Raw genomic sequence first — 13,572 nt, 5'->3', positions numbered from 1 at the left:
TTCTAACACCCTCCGGTCTAGCACCTGGAAGACTGCTATATCCTGAAACCAATCAATGAAGTTCAGGTAGGGTGGCGCCTTTGTGTAAAAACCCAAAGTGGTTCTGGAGTTTTGCTCATGTTGGGGATGGGGGCCCACCACTTGCAAACAGACTCCAGGGTTTTCCTTCCAGCCTATGAAATTGATGCAGATGTCATTACCCTTGTACTAAGTGTTTTGTGTGGTCTTTTTCAGCAAATATTAAATGGTCACATAATTGTCCAACTATCTAGGATCTGAATGCACACATGAAGGGAGAATGCATGGTTGTCCTGCTTCTAACCTCCGTGTAGATTGTTGTGTGAAATTTGATGATGTGTCATACGGGTCGAGGGATCCAGCTGTTTTCGTCATGTCCAACTACATTGGAATGGAGGGTAACTAGGAGGAGGAATTGAGGTGCAGTCACACTCCCCCTCCACATTTGCAGTCTGCAACAGGGCTAGGGAACCTTTGCCTGCTGGCCTCATTCAGCCTGCTAGTCCTCTCAGTTCAGTCCACCAGACTGTCTCCAAGACATAGCCAACATTGTCTCTGCTCCGGCTATTAGGTTGGTGTAACAAAGCTCACTAGTGCTGCTTTGCCGGACAGTTACCTTCTGTACTGGCCACTGAGGAAGTTAGGCCCCTTCTTCCACAGCCAATATGGAAACCGACTGGGCTGGTGAAACAGAGCCAGCGCACTCTGCTTTGTCAGCCCTATCAGGTATTATTTTCAGCTTCCCAGTGAAAAAGGGATCCTTGCCATATAGCAAAGCATGGAAGTAAATTGATCTGTGTGAGTATAAGAGAAGTGTGTGTGTGTGTGAATAGGGTGTGCATCTGTGTTTCTGTTATGTGTGCTTGGGAGAGAATGGTATGTGCATGCATTTTCCATGCACACTACTGGTAGGTGGCCCCTGAACATAGGAATTGTAGAGTTGGAAGGGATCCCAAGGATCATCTAGTCCAACCCCCTGCAATGGAGGAATCTCAGCTAAAGCGTCCATGACAGAGGGCCATCCAACCTCTGCTTAAATACCTCCAACAAAGGAGAGTTCACCACCTCCCAAAGGAGACTCTCGAAAAGCTCTTATTGTCAGAGTTGCCCCCCCCCCAAATTTAGTCGGAATCTCCTTTCTTATAACTTGAAGCCATTGCTTTGAGTCCTGCCCTCCAGAGCAGGAGAAAATAAGCTTGTTCCCTCTTCCATGTGACAGCTCTTGAGATATTTGAAGATGGCTCTCATAGCTCCTCTCAGTCTCCTCTTTTCCGGGCTAAGCATACCCAGCTCTTTCTACCATTCCTCATAAGGCTTGTTCTCCAGATCACATTTACAGTATGTGTTAGGAAATAACATATGAAAAGGGCAGCAGACAGTGCTGGAGGTTTTTGCTTCTATCTAGGTACATCCAGGCAACCTCCCACCTGTAGGAAGAGCTCTGCCACTTGTTATTTCTGCATATTTAGATTTGGACACCACTCGATGGAGTCGATAGCATCAACGGATTGCCAAAGTTCTTACGAGGTTCAGCCTTTCCTGTTCTCCCATACCAGTGATAAACCTTTTCTCACTGTATCTGGTACACCCTGCCCCTGAAATCTGCTACATGACTGTGCTTCTGTTTTCATGGAACATTCATTTCTCATCTACTGCAATCTGAGCTAGAAGAAATTGTAAAACGAGGCCAATCATTTTTCACTTCATAGATTTCCAGATAATCGTCACGTGGCTCATTTAGTCACTTTCCATTCTCACTCCCAATTTTCTCACCAGAGCAAAGTTCCTTCTGATATAATTTCCTGAACTAACTTTAGGATTATTTCCTGTGCAGCTGTATTCTTCTCCCCTGCCTGCTTCCTAACATTTTCTCTTTTGGCAAGGCATCCTTAGATGCGTTCTCCTCTTCTCCAGGTGCTTTCCAGATTGTTTGTTCCCCTGCGCCCTGACTCTTTCCAGAAAGACCTTAGGGCTGTGTTGTGCTATCCACATTCTGGCACGAATGTTCCCATCTCACTTCTGGACCAGCTCTGTTTACATGCAGCCGTGCTAGTTTCTCCACAGAGTTGCCAGAGGCCTTGTCTGGATGGTCCCTGACAGATACATTTAAAGATCTTTAAAAACTGGCTTTTGATGGCATCCCCTAATAAATGTATTCAATTGTTGCTGTTCATTTGTTAATTGTACAGTCATATCTCTTGTTACGTTCAGTTCAGGGTACATTCTTTCAGGATACATCCCGCGGCGACCCGGAAGTAATGAAACGGGTTACTTCCGGGTTTCGCCACTTGTGCATGTGCGCGGACGCTCAAAATGACGTCACATGCATGCGCAGAAGCGGTGAATCGCGACCTGCAGACGTGGGTTACGTTCTGCTTATGTTGCGAATGGGGCTCCGGAACGGATCCCGTTCGCAACCAGAGGTACCACTGTAGTTCCGTAACTGTTTTCATGTAACAATAAAGGTTTGATAATAATTATTAATAAGTTAAACAATGTATTGCTGGGAGCACAATCCAGCAGTTTTATATTCCAGGGAGGTTCAGCAGACACCTTTCATTATACACTTTTAGCCACGAGATAAAAACTTTCCTCTTCAACCCGGCCTTTGGCTGATTGACATCTGATGTCCTTTCAAATACATTGAGGGATAGGGGTTTATTGGTTTGTTTTTGTTCTCGTTATTATGCATTTTGCAGTTTTCATATTGCAATTTTATGTCGTGAACCGCCCTGAGATCTATGGATGAAGAGCAGTATTCAAACTTAATAAATAAAATAATAATAATAATAATTTCCCCATGTCATTGGTGCCAGCATGCACTATGACCACTGACTCCTCCTTAGCACTATCTACCAGGCTATGTAGGTGATGTGCATCAACCGCAATCTTCACGCCAGGCAGGCAGTGTACCCTGCTGTCTGTATGCCCATCAAAAACCCTACGATCTACCTTAGGTAAAGGTAAAGGGACCCCTGACCATTAGGTCCAGTCGTGGCCGACTCTGGGGTTGCGGCGCTCATCTCGTTTTATTGGCCGAGGGAGCCGGCGTACAGCTTCCGCGTCATGTGGCCAGCATGACTAAGCTGCTTCTGGCGAACCAGAGCAGCACACGGAAACGCTGTTTACCTTCCTGCTGGAGCGGTACCTATTTATCTACTTGCACTTTGACATGCTTTCGAACTGCTAGGTTGGCAGGAGCTCACCCCGTTGCGGGGATTCGAACCGCCGGCCTGCTGATTGGCAAGTCCTAGGCTCTGTGGTTTAACCCACAGCACCACCCGCGTCCCATACGATCTACCTTATTACTGTTCATATCAGCCACAGCCAGAATCCTTCCATCCTACCCCACCCCACAGAAGTATCCTCCTCATGAGACCATAGCTTTTCAGCTCCCAAGGAATGTTTCCCTCAGGAGGGAATGTTTCCCTCTTCCTCAGACCAATGTTCTCTTTCCGCGAGACCCTCCTTGACAGCAGGGGAGCTGTCATCGTGGAAGTGTGACACAGCTGCAACATCCCTGAGGCTCATTGGACCTCAGTCCACAACGTCCGTTGAACAAGGGAATAATCATACGTGGAAAGACCCTGTAAGGAGCCGGAGTCAAGCATAGATCAGCATTTTAAAAAACAACCCCAAAAAAGGTGTCAGTGCAGTTAACTCTTTATTCAAAGAAACCGAAATAGCACAAGCCTAGTGATCCCAGCAGCTCTTCCCAATAGGTCTTGCTCCAATGAAGCATTTGCGAGGACTGACGGTTCCCACCACACTCTAAGGCTCCTCCTCCTCAGGGTCTTTCTCAAGCAAGTCGCAAACGGCATCTGTACACAACCAATCTCTGCTCTTTTTGTTTCTTTGCATGTTCTAGGAGACCAGAGGGGAGGGGAGCTGGTTGCAGCAAGAGGGGGAGACTCCCTGGATTCCTCAGCAGCCTGTGTCAGCTCTGCCTCTTGCCCAGCTTCCATTCCAGCCTCCGCTTCAGCTTCGGAGCCTGAACTGCTCTCTGCCACAGCCTCTTCCTGCTCACTATACCCTGTTGCCCTTCTAGCTTTTGACACCTCCCCCCAAGTCTTCTCCTTCTGACCACTCGTTGTCATCCCACCGCCAATCCCCTGGCTCTGAGCCTTCTTCCCCTGGGGGTTTCATTGGGGGTTCCCCAACTGGTGCCTCCCACCACTCCTCTGCATCCGGCCAGCCCACGACAACACCCCTGCTCGCATTCTACTTGCATAATTGTTTTTGTAGTCCAAGTTGTTTGAGAGCTTAGGGTTTCTTTAGGTCACGGAAAGGAGGGGCAGGGTGGTGTGCCCTGGTTTCCTCCCCCTACTGCGGAACTCACACCTTCTCAGCCCTGCTTAGTATATTATTGTTTTTTTAGTCCTGTGCTGCTGTATGTAGCATGAAGTGGTAGACCTGAGGTGGTTGCCGTCAGGGGATTTGTCCCTGTGGAAGGTTATATACATCAAGGCACCGATCAACCGCCGGCAGGCCAGCTCGAAATGCGATCTTTCCTTCTCCAGCCTCTGCTCCCTGCCCCCATTCCATCTCTACTCTCCCGAAGCTGTCAAGTCTGGTTTTATCAGGCTTACGAGCAACACCAGATGCCCTTCCCCTGCTAGCTGGCAGGGTTTGAGGTGGCGTGGAATATTGTCATGGCCTGATTTTAATTTATTTATTTTTTAAGAACAAGACGAAGGCAAGAGTATTAGAGGGAAGGAGAGGGAAAAGTTTGGCAAAGTTAAACATCAAACTCTGCATGCTGTGACCGGGGGGGGGGGGGTGAATTGGAGGCTTGGTGCACCTGCCGTCGCGCGGCCGATCCCGGTCTGGGTTTTGTGTATGTGTGTCTGTGTGTGTTTTGACTGGCTGTGATGTCAAGAGGAGGAGGCGTGGCCGTTCCGGAGGCAGGTAGATAAAGGATTCACTAAACAGGATCCCCCAGTTCTGAGAGTCGAGGCTGCAGCGGAAACTCAAATCACCAGGGCCAGGTAAGCAGGCTCCCTTTCCTTTCTGCCTCTTTCCGCAGGCTCCACTTCCTCTTCCCGCTGGGAGTCAGAAAGGGTCACACTGAGGATAACAACTTTGGGAGGGGGAGACGAAACGATTTGAGGCATCGATAGCTTGATCCTGAGTAGATGTACTCAGACCTAAGTCCCCTGCCTTAAGTGGCGCTTCCTCCAAGTATGTGTGGGTTGTATTGTGAGATCTCCACAACGTCCCGGTCTCTTTCTTTGTTCCTGCCTGTTTTGGTTTTGACGTCTTTCTTAATTATTATCTACGGTCTACCATACTAATTTTGAAGCTGGTCGCTCCACTCCCACCCCCAGTGTTTATGGCAACTTCTGTGTTTTTGTCTCAATATAGCGAGAGATTGCCTGTTCTGAGTTTGAAATATATGTATATTTATTACTGTGTTTCTGGCTCTTTTGACTTTTTTTTTTTTAAATTCTCCTTTCACTTGTATCTGTCTGTTCGTTAGAGTTCAGTCCTCTTCCTGTTTCCTATTTTACCTTGAAGCAGAAATGAAAAGAGGACCTGAACAAAAGGAAATGATTGGGAAATCACAGTATAATCGGTTTCAATGTTTGTTTTCTGGGGGGGGGGTAAAAATGGGGGGGGGGACAATTCCTAGAGCAGAAGCTGGGGCAAATTTTGAGCGAGATTGCAAACTCTACAACAGGCATAACTCCCAAACTTCAGCAACTAGTTTCCCTGGAGAGTCACTTTAATGTTTTTATATAGACAAATCTGTGGAGGAGATGTTTATTTGTAGCTATTGTGTATGATACCCAACCAAATGTCCAGAAACAGTGTACCTCAAGTTCAGCAACAGTTTTCTTCTGATTACCAGTTGCTGGGGTTGAGGGTAGAATGAGTAAACAACAGGAGATGGTTATTGCCTTCATGCCCTCCATATAGATTTCCTGGAGGTATTTGGGTAGACACCAAAAAGGATGCTGGACTTGGGACTCAGCTACATTAGTAAAAAAACACACCAGTGCTTTGAATGCATTATAAACATGCAACACCAGATGGCGCTGGAGAGCAAACAAAATTCTTTGCGATTTTACATAGTGGTTTTTTTCTTTAGTTATAACGATTTAATTTCTGACATATTTATAGCGTGGTCCTCCCCCCCCCCCCATGTGTAGATCCACCCTGGGTGGATACTTGGTCTGATGAAGAAGAGCTTGTCTTTCATAAGGGGATATTGGGTAGAGGGGCCCGGGAGCAAGATCACCCTCAAAAGGGGGCCACCACTACCTGCTCCCATGGTTGCAGATGCTGCCCCCTAAACAGATGTGCACTTGCTTCTAAATTGCCAGCTGGGAGCAGGATAGTAGCCTTCATGAGGCTAGATTTGGCCACCTTGCTTAGTTTAAATATCCCCCCCCCCCCGCGTGTGTATGTGTGACTAGTCCAGGGACGGTGGACGTCAGATCCAGGAGCCAGGTGTAACCCCTCCAGGCCTTTTTGTCCAGCCCCCCATAACGCTCCTTAGGCCACACAGCCATCCCAGGCCATACAGGCCTTGCTGTCAACCCTCTTGAAGTGCTTTTGTCTGGTTGACATGTCTTTAAGCTTCAAGGATGCCTCTTCATTGACTGTTTAGGGGATGGAGAGGTGTTTGCAGGTGGGTGTGAATGAACCTCTGGCTTTCGCGTGGCTGTAGTACAACCTGCTCTGCAAAGAGAAAAGACACATCCATTTCTTGCTTTACCAGCTTTTGTCTCTGACTCTGCCCACCACTAGTATGTGGCCCCCAGGAAGGTTCCCTATTAGACTACATGGCCCCTCGTCTAAAAACGGTTTCCCACACCTTGGCTAGCTAGAATAAATAAGGTTCCTGATTTGGCTGCACATAAGCAGTGCCGGATTTACATATAAGCTAAACAAGCTATAGCTTAGGGCCCCACTCTCTTGCCCCCCCCCCCAATATACTTCTTCTTAATTGTATTTCCCTACAGTGGTACCTCGGTTTAAGTACTTAATTCGTTCTGGAGGTCCGTTCTTAACCTGAAACAGTTCTTAACCTGAAGCACCACTTTAGCTAATGGGGCCTCCTGCTGCTGCCGCGCTGCCGGAGCACAATTTCTGTTCTCATCCTGAAGCAAAGTTCTTAACCCGAGGTACTATTTCTGGGTTAGCGGAGTCTGTAACCTGAAGCGTATGTAACCTGGGGTACCACTGTATTAATATACTTCTTAATTGTATTTCAGTTCAACAATTACTTTGATAAAATACATATTTTGTTATGTGCAAATGGCTTTAGATACCTATTAGGTCCATAAATTACCATATAGCATATATTCAACACAAAAAAGCAACAATTTGTTGTTGACAAAGGACAGCTGGACATATAAAGGGCCCCATTACCTTCAGTAACTTAGGGCCTCAGCAAACCTAAATCCAGCCCTGCACAGGTGAATTAGCCACCCTTTGCCACTCTGTCATAGGCACTGGTAGATTCAAGGGTGGCAGGAACAACTTTTTAAAAAATATCCTTTTTTTTTTACTACAACGCCAGTTGAAGCCAGGTGCAAAATGGTGGCAGAGAGCCAATTGCGTGCAGCACCCCAAGAGCCATAAAGTGGAATGATCTGCATATGCAGATACCCCAAATCATCATCATCATCATCATCATCATCATCTACATCTGAGTTACTGCAGGTCAAGAATTCTACCGACTTCATTTGGTGGGGTTGGTGGGAAGACTAAATAGAAGGCTTTTTGTTGCTGTTAAATAATTGGGAGCCTGATGCCCTTGCTGATCTCCGTCTGCCAACACTTGCTGCATTGAGTAGACACTCAACAATCAGGATGGTGGATAAAGAGCTGATAACAAGGTAGCCTTTTCTTCATGCAGGAAGGCAGAGGAGATGTCAAACAAATGACAGCTTATAAGGGAATGAAGGTTTTCAATCCATATTCGTGGTTGGGAGCATGTAAGGAGTGGGGGGTAGTAGTAGATCTGCATTACCCAATCTGGAGCAAGAGGCATGTGTGATCTTGCATGTATTGCCACTTGAGAACCTACATGGTGGAATTCAGAAATGGTGCATGAAAGTTGGGTGGGGGTGGGGTGGGGAGCGGACTACCAGAGTTGAGATTCTTTTGTTTATCACCCTGGGTGGCGGGGCATGTGACAGGCCGACATGGATTTATATATAGGGTGTGATACAATTTCAAGTTCAGTTCCAAGATTCTCTGTTGGCCTGATTTTGCCCGCAGATTGCAGCCTGTGGTTTGGCTGTCCTGCTTCTTAGGGCCCAAGCAAGTGTAACACATAAACATAACTAACCAAATCCCACCTGCTTCCTCCCACCCCATTCCTTTCCAGAGAAGATCCATCAGCAGAGGTGGAGGTGATTTGAGAGCAAAAGAGCTGCTTCTTCATTCCAGATCCCCTCACCACCGCACACTCCCCACGCTTTCCTTCCTAACTGGGGATCCAAACACATGTAGGGTTGCCCAATCTGAGGATTTGCCCGGCATTGTAGGGTTCTAGCTCCCCTCCCAGGGGTGGAGTTAAATTTCAAAGCGTGAAGCCAAAAATCAGGATTAATATTCGTTATTTTTTACAAGGCCCTCTAACGAAAGTTCCTTGGGTGGCTTCCAACGTAAACATAATAATCTCATTACCGTTAAAGAAAACGAAACCCCAACAGCAACAACATCTAAATAACCAATTAAAGTGGAAAGGGAGATAAAGGTGCAGGACTAGATCAATTGAAAGAGAGAGCAGGGGTGTGTGTGTGTGTGTGTGTGTGTGTGTGTATACACACACACACACACACACACACACGGAATAAAAAAACATGAAATGTTATGTTGTTGTTTAGTCGTTTAGTCGTGTCCTACTCTTCATGACCCCATGGACCAGAGCCCGCCAGGCACTCCTGTCTTCCACTGCCTCCCGCAGTTTGGTCAGACTCATGTTCGTAGCTTCGAGAACACTGTCCAACCATCTTGTCCTCTGTCGTCCCCTTCTCCTTGTGCCCTCCATCTTTCCCAACATCAGGGTCTTTTCCAGGGAGTCTTCTCTTCTCATGAGGTGGCCAAAGTATTCTCTTCTCATGATGTGGCCAAATGTTATAGCATGCTTTAAAAGGCCTGGAAAGCCTGGCAACAGAAATACATTAAAGTAGGTGCCAGGCAGGCCTTTTGGGGGATGGTATTTCAGAGCTGAGAGGCCGCTACAGAAAAGTCCCTTTCCCCAGTAGACATCCCCCCTACCTCATGGGAAGAGAGGGGATTTGGAGAACAATGGGGGGGGGGAGCTGTCTTCCATTGAGCCCGTTTCCATTTTAAAGTTTAAACCTCGCGCCCTCTTTCAAATATATTCACCCAGATCTCTTTCTGCGCAGGAGGGGGAGTGACTGAAAGGAAGGAAGGCATCATTAAAAGCGGGCATAATATATATATTTTAAGACCCTTTGGAAAGGGGCTGATAATCTTGCACTGAAGAAACACTTACTTACTCAAACGAATCACCAAGTGCTTCTTGGCTCCCCGCTCGACTCCAGAAGGAGCAACCCCAAAACTCCACACACCGCATCTCAGATGCTGAGCATCAGAAGACCTGGCAGCCTGGCACATTAGAAGCATGCATTTTTAGCCCTGTTGTTGGGGGAGGGAAGGGGTCAAGGCGGCATGATTTGGAGAAGAGCAACAGCAAGTGTGGCAAGTTGTTCGCTCTCTCCCAATCTACCCGTTCTTTGTTCCCCCTCTCATAGCAGCTCGTCTCTTTCTCTCTCTCATAAACCCCACCTTTGGAAAAGGCTTTTTCCACGTTCTTACAAACATTTCTGTGTAATGCTTCAGGCCTTAGAGTGGAACTGCATGTTCCTTTGGCGAGCGTGTGTCCCCAAAGCAGTTTAGGAGGCATTTGTGCAAGAGGACCAGCTGGCAGAATGGGTCTGTTTGACCCTCTCCAAATGCCCCTTTGCACAAAGAGCACAGAGGTGGGCGAGGCTGGAAGCGGGGCATGTTTACTGAAGCAACGCCTCTCCTGGCTGCAAATCCTTCCCTTGCAAATGCTCCCCGTTCTCCCACAGTAGCTCTGTGGGGCAAAACATGGGCCGACTGCGCTCCTTAAATGGTGCAAATTCTGCCTTAGTCTTAGATGCGCGAGGACCGGTTTTCCTTCGGTGACGAAGGAATCGCCCAGACGCAGAGGCATTCTTGCCTACATTTTGACCGAACGTGGTTGCCAGGATCCAGCCTGTGGGCTGCCAGTTGGCCGCTGGCCAGTTTTAGAAGGACACGGTGATGATTGGGAGAGGTACAGAGTGTTCAGTTAATAAAAGAAAACCCAGGTGGAACCCAGCTCCCGCCGTCAAGTTTAATTAGTTAAGACAGAGCACGTAGCAGATTGATCTGAAGTCACTGAGGACTGCCTGACAAAGGAGGCCGTTCTTTCCGAAGTGGTTCCCGAGTGGTTGGCCTCTGCCGTGGCCTTGTAAGCTGTCTGTCATGGTGGGGTTGGGTTAAACTTTAAACATATTAACTGGAGCATGGACTTGGAAGGATATCTGGATTCTTTAGCAGAGGTATATTAAAAAGAGAGAGAGAGAGAGAGCGCGCGCAAAAATTGCAAGCTTGTAAAAATGCCATTAGGATAGGTTCTGGTGCGGGTTTGTAAAATCATTGTGGAACTGATTTTTTAAAAAATTGATTTAAAGATTATGGCTTTTGATACACAAGGTTCCAGTGTTAATTCCTGTCACCTCTGCCTGAGTTAGCAACACTGGCCTAGAGGGAGCAATCCAGAAGTAGGGAGCTGTGCAGTTATGGGGAAACCAGCAAGGACACCTCTCTGTGCGTCCTTGCCATTTGAGCCAGGCATTCGGATGTCCCAGCCAGCAGCGTGTGCACACAGTTGCTCTTAAAGGTTGTGTTGCCCAGCTCTTAGGTGTGTGGATCCTGAGCCATGAAAGGTCTCATAGGTCAAAGCCACTTTTTGTTCCTTCTGCCCTGCCAAAGGCCCTTTCGGCCTTGGCATTTCAAACCTGTCCTCTCGAAATCCGGTGGGCTGGTTTTAAAACTGCCGATAAGGCATTCTATTGCTTCTTTATAATGCTGTGTTTATTGTAGTAATGACCTTAAGATGAATAATACAGTGGTAGTGATGGTTGTTTCCCTCCCATTGAACTCATTTGGGGTTTTTTTTAGATATGCCATTAAGAAAAAACAATAGGGAATTGATCATTGCCTTGTTAGACCAGCAGTTGTTTCATTTAATCCTGGAGCAGTTTAAAGCCTACCTCAGCCAGGAAGCTCTTTTGGCTAAACTCGAGCCGATAACTGTCTCTTGGCCCAGCTTATTTTACAGTTCATGGCTACATAAGGACGTGGGTGGCACTGTGGTCTAAACCACTCAGCCTCTTGGGCTTGCGGATCGGAAGGTTGGCGGTTCGAATCCCTGTGACGGGGTGAGCTCCCGTTGCTCTGTCCCAGCTCCTGCCAACCTAGCAGTTCAAAAGCACATCAGTGCAAGTAGGTAAATAGGTACCGCTGCGGTGGGAAGGTAAATGGCGTTTCCGTATGCTCTGGCTTCCGTCATGGTGTTCCATTGTACCAGAAGCGGTTTAGTGATGCTGGCGCTGGCCACATGACCCGGAAAGTTGTTTGTGGACAAACGCTGGCTCCCTTGGTCTGAAGAGCGAGTTGAGCGCCGCAACCCCGTAGTTGCCTTTGACTGGACTTAACCGTCCAGGGGTCCTTTACCTTTAGAGGTCAATGGGGCTCCCAGGTAAGCAGGGTAGGGTTGTAGCTTTAGAATGTTGTTGTGAATTTATAATGGCTGTACATCGCCCAGAGTTCCTAGGAGGAAGTGTGCAATATATGTGTTTATAAATAAAAATAAACTGTTACATGTTGCTGTGCTTAGAGAGGGCAGAGAAGGAAGGAGACATTTCCAGCAACCCTGCAACCACAATTGTTGTCAAGCTTAGGAAACAACATTAACTCAAATACATACAGTATGGCTGAATATTTATTTTCTATTGAATGCTTTAATGCCTTTGGATGCCACTCCCGGTACCAAAAATCTTAGTATCATGGTTTTGTTGCGATTCACCCACGCCTAGATTAAACTTCTGTCCACACAGGAGTCCTTAAAAACATATTGCCCTGGAGATTGTGTTGTGATTGCACCGTTTATCTTTTCGAAAAGGTGTCATCAGCTCCAGCCACCGCATAGGAGCACTCCAAAGGACGTCCCCTTTCCTCCTGTCCTGAGCTCTTAGTAAAGCCCTGGAATCTTTACATGAGACAAAGTCCCCACCCCACACAGGGCAGGTGGGGGGGGGGTGGAGAGGCTGCTGACCTGAGATGCGTAGTGTGCTGGAAAGGAAAACATGCCAGATGGACACATACGCAGAGGAAAGATCACAAATAATAAATGAATGATTAAGCTTCACAATCAATGGTCAACTTCATTTTCCAAACCAGACATTTTGAAGAGCTGCTTTCTGCAGGTCTCTCGGTGCACCCTGCGCTGAATACGTGCCTATGGGCAGGGCTTTCTTTCAGCTGGAACTCACTGGAACTCAGTTCTGGCACCTCGCAGGTGGGCACCATTGCCATCCTAAGAGAACAAGGGAGGCATTCATGGCAAGCCCCGGCACTTCTTTTTCTATAAAAATAGCAGTGTGAATAGGTATAGACTGCTTTCATCCAACAAAGATTAGTGGCCAGCATTGCTTTTTAAAGTAGCCTGCATGTACACACATACCTGCAGTAGTAATTCCCGGCTTAAAAGAAAGGGGGGGGGTGAACTTGTGTTGGGTTTCCATATCTCAAAAAGTGAAAGAAAAACCAGGAGACCCCGAAAGTTGTTGAACTTATATTCTTTACATAAATGACTCGCCTAAGATCCAGGACGAAGAATTGATGCTTTTGAATTATGGTGCTGGAGGAGACTCTTGAAAGTCCCATGGACTGCAAGAAGATCAAACCTCTCCATTCTGAAGGAAATCAGCCCTGAGTGCTCACTGGAAGGACAGATCCTGAAGCTGAGGCTCCAATACTTTGGCCACCTCATGAGAAGAGAAGACTCCCTAGAAAAGACCCTGATGTTGGGAAAGATGGAGGGCACGACAGAGGACGAGATGGTTGGACAGTGTTCTCGAAGCCACAAACATGAGTTTGACCAAACTGCGGGAGGCAGTGGAAGACAGGAGTGCCTGGCGTGCTCTGGTCCATGGGGTCACGAAGAGTCGGACATGACTAAACGACTAAACAACAACAAAGATCCAGGACGAAGCGCCACCTTTTGGAACACCCCAGGACGTCAATTCTGCCTTCGAAAGCCCAGTAATGTCTGGGAAAATCTGGACGCATAGCAGCCCTAACTTGTATAAAGTCCCCCTGCATGGTTTCCCACAGGCAGTTCTTGCCTCGCTATAGGCATTTGCTAGTCTCTATTTTGAATGTCCACTCCAATCAGAAAGTGGAGCAAGAGTTAGGAAGGCCTAGAAAGGCAATGCAGCCTGGATGCCTGCATAATCCAGATGTTTAGCCAGGAAGGCCTTTTTGCCACATTCCATC

The 13,572-nt window shown here is 47.3% G+C and overlaps 1 protein-coding gene across 5 annotated transcripts in view; it reads left to right on the top strand.

Moving 5' to 3' along the window:
• GRB7 (growth factor receptor bound protein 7) overlaps positions 1-13,572 on the top strand; it is an 83,688-nt gene that overhangs the window by 24,374 nt on the left and 45,742 nt on the right. Inside the window, exon 1 of one of the 5 annotated variants that reach the window (XM_080978300.1) lies at positions 4,813-5,006. The exons of the other annotated variants lie outside the window; for them this stretch is intronic. The gene's annotated coding sequence lies outside the window, so the exon portion shown is untranslated. Of the gene's footprint in view, positions 1-4,812; positions 5,007-13,572 lie in introns of those variants that run through there. 5 annotated transcript variants of the gene reach the window in all.

This window comes from Podarcis pityusensis (genome assembly GCF_964106645.2).
Source record: "Podarcis pityusensis genome assembly, chromosome: 13".
NCBI classification, from domain to species: domain Eukaryota; kingdom Metazoa; phylum Chordata; class Lepidosauria; order Squamata; family Lacertidae; genus Podarcis; species Podarcis pityusensis.
The sequence above is the reverse complement of the archived record's forward strand: the minus strand, read 5'-3'. Positions and strand labels throughout refer to the sequence as shown.